The sequence below is a fragment of the Notolepis coatsorum genome (genome assembly GCF_963971535.1).
Source record: "Notolepis coatsorum genome assembly, chromosome: 9".
NCBI lineage: Eukaryota > Metazoa > Chordata > Actinopteri > Aulopiformes > Paralepididae > Notolepis > Notolepis coatsorum.
Window position 1 is genome coordinate 22,527,896 of NC_140173.1, and position 3,435 is coordinate 22,531,330.

The 3,435-nt window shown below is 46.5% G+C and overlaps 1 protein-coding gene across 1 annotated transcript in view; it reads left to right on the plus strand.

Moving 5' to 3' along the window:
- Positions 1-792: 792 nt before the first annotated feature.
- LOC311234558 (uncharacterized protein) overlaps positions 793-3,435 on the plus strand; it is a gene marked incomplete at its 3' end in the record, with an annotated part of 108,630 nt that continues 105,987 nt past the window's right edge. The window contains exon 1 of the mRNA XM_084321807.1: positions 793-1,063. The remainder of the gene's footprint in view (positions 1,064-3,435) is intronic.

Sequence of the window (3,435 nt, forward strand, 5' to 3'; positions counted from 1 at the left end):
GTTTGAGCCGAATCTGGGTTTAACATGATTTGTGGAGCTCCCTCTGGTGTTGTGATCGTAGTATTCACTGACTTTTGGGAAGTATTTTGACATGTACATGGGTACCTTGGTCGTGTAGTGTATCTTGTAGACCAGGCCCATTGCAAGTTGCTGTACTCTGTTGTCTACTCTAAGCCATCCTAGGTTGTCAAAGTGGGCAGGGGTGAGGTGGGTTCTAGGAGTAAGGTCAAGCAGTAGTCTCTGACCAGTTTGTTTTGAGATGTTTGTAATTTTGTTTTTAGCGCCTTTGATGTGCTTTGGTACCATGAGGTGCAAGTATAGTCGTAGTACCCTTGAATGAGTGCTCCTGCCAGAGTCTTCAGGGTATTCTTGTTTAGCAGAGAGGAGATCCGGTACAAGAATCGAGTTCGTTGGTTGACTTTTTTTTATTACATTGGATGCCATTTTGTCACACTGTTTGAACAACACAGTCTTTAGCTGCTTTTTAAAAGTGTTTACCGAGACCACACCGATGTATCATAGTTCCCACTTCAATGGAATGCATTTAGAGAAAAGAAAGAATATTCTCTTCATGTATTTTTGATAGTTATAAATAGTGATTTTGTGTAAACCTCCCATTTAGTGTACCTCCCGCAATTACAATGACTGCGCTTGGAGCGCCCTCTACTGGCAACATTAGAGTTAGTCCTCTCCTTTATAGAGCTTTGACGCAGTCATCGCGCCAGCGGAAATGACGTCAGCACGCGCTCTTTGTGTACTGCAGCTTCACCTCGTTGTATATGGCTAATAAGCTAATGCTAATCTAATTCTCTGATCATATCTAGAACTATGGCTAATAAGATAATGCTAATCTAATTCTCTGATAATATCTAGAACTATAATGCAGAGATCGTGTAATGAATGGACTAACTGCAGCTGCAGAAGATATATTTGAAGTATTTGAACGGAATAAGGTGGAGCACCGTGGAGGAGTATGAACTAGAGTAGAGACTGACCGCCAGATTCGCCGTGAAACTACTGAATGTTTTGATGCCTGCAACTGAGATGAAGAAACACGAAGCAGGTTTGTTAAATCAGAAGGTCATTTGAACTTTAATGTCACCCTCTTGATCAATAGGCTCATATTTGAGATGACGACATTGCACAATTGTGGTTCCATAACCAGGCTGGGCATTGTGTGCTGCAGACGCCATCATTGTACCCTAATGCTGCTGCATTGTTTCTGTCTTTATTACCTAACAGGCTGAACATAAATACACCACTAGTTTCAGTTAAAGATGAACCCGAATCTCTTTGTCTGGAAAAACACAACAAAACACAGAGTCGTAGCAACAAGGGTCTGCTAAGGAGTAGAACTAGTCCGGCTACACGAGCAGAACAAGATAGAGGTAGCAAGGTACATCAGTTGTTCACATTAGGATCTAACATCCCAATAGGCCTCTCTGTTTATGGTTTCATTCAGTAAGACAAATATAAAATAGAATAGATAGAGTAAAAAAGTGCGGTTTGATTCAGTTTAAAAATAGGCAATTCTAAAAATGATAAAATAGTTCAATACAAATATACAATAATATTTACAACTCATAACACTTAATAGAATAACAGAGCATTCTATTAACACTTTGAGTTTCTTTACAAAGTTCAGTTCTAAATTACCTTATAGAATATACGGTTATCCTATAACCATAGTTATATGAGTATAGCGAGCGCTCTGCTCTATTGGAACCCTATCCCTTATTAATCTAAGGCCCTGTTTAGACGGAGAGAGTCTGAACAGAAACCGCAAAAGTCTTCTTACGGTTTCACTTTTAATTTTGCGTTTAGACTATCGTTTTGGGATGGAATTCTCCGTGCAGACAAGGCTGTAACGACTCCAGACGACTGAGCCCCGCTGTCACACGATTGGCGCATATGTCACATGACGTGCTGTGAAGACCCGCCCTACTCTGCCTCTGATTCGCAGACTGTGGGTGGGGAATGTGATTGGACCAAAGCAGAGTCACTCACAGACAGTGGGTCCAGTCACGCCGCGGGACAGATTCTTGTGTATTTAAAAGTACTGCCAATGTAGCCTTCAGGTGATCGCCATGGATAGAATCAGACATGCTTTGTTTACGCTTCTAGGCTACTGACGCATGCCTGTGATGTAAGCAGTACACGCGACGAGAGCCTTGACAACCCTTTCGTCATCGTTTTATGCGGTTTGACAGTTTAGATGAGAGCGCAAAGGTTTATCGTTTCTAGGAATTCCACCCTGGAAGGTAGTCTCACTTTTTTGCGGTTTCACCCCGTAAAAACACAGTTTCCGTAAAAACGAAAGGCACATCCGATTTTTTTTTTTGCGGATTCACCTGCTAGCGTTTCCGTCTAAACGGGGCCTAATACTGAATACATTTCTTCACATGTACACACCCATCCGCCTGGCCACACCCACATCCGCTCCTCTACATAAGCGGGGACGTGGCCATACTAACAGCTCCTTCCCCAAGTCTTTCACCACCGAAGGCGAAGACCACGGGGTCCTCAGTGAGTCAGAGCAGAGCGCTCGCTATACTCCTATAACTATGGTTATAGGATTCACCGTATGTTATATTATCGTATAGCTTACGCTCTGCTCTATTGGAACACAGGAGCTGAGCAGAGCGGAAGCTCGACAAATGTACCCGCTGAGGCCCCCCACAACCATCAGAACCGGGGAGGACCCGAGCCCACGGACCCCCCTAGAGGGGGATGGGAGGGAATCGGATCCGACTGTGTGAAGAGGGTTTAGCAACTCAACGCACAGGGTGAGCAGACCGTGGGACTTACCTTCCCACAGAAGAACCCACGACTACACAGACCACTAGGACCACATGCCACTAGGGAACGAACGGGAAGAAAAAAAAACCTGTTACAACCCCTAATATCACGGGGTCAAGGTCAAAAACTCAACCCTGTGGCAAGGCCGTAGCAGCGGAGCGCGAAGGAGGACCCAGCCCCAGGAAGGGACTGGACCCCCCGGAAAAAGGGCCTGGTGAGGCCAACGCCGCTGCAGCATCGAGACCCCACCAGGTGGTCACTAGTGACACCACCCCCCACATCGCCAGCGTATCGGACAGGGCCCATCCAAGAGCAGGCCCTTCCCCCCTACAGCACGCCGCCCTGAAGCACTACAGATGCTACACCCCTAGCGGGACCAGGCAGCGCACCGGGGAGACAACCCCCAAAGAGGTTAATCCCTCAATCCAGGCAACAGGTCAAAAGGACTCTACCTGAGCCTGGAGCACTGCGGACTAGACGGGCGCCAAAGGGGTCTGCTGAAAACAGCACCCCGGCGGAAGGGGCGTACGGTATGCTGTGCACCATGTCGTAACCAAAAAAAAAATACCCCACCCTCTAGAGGGGTCGAGGCAGAGAAGGCTGACACGATTGGCAGACGTCATTAAAGGTGCAGGG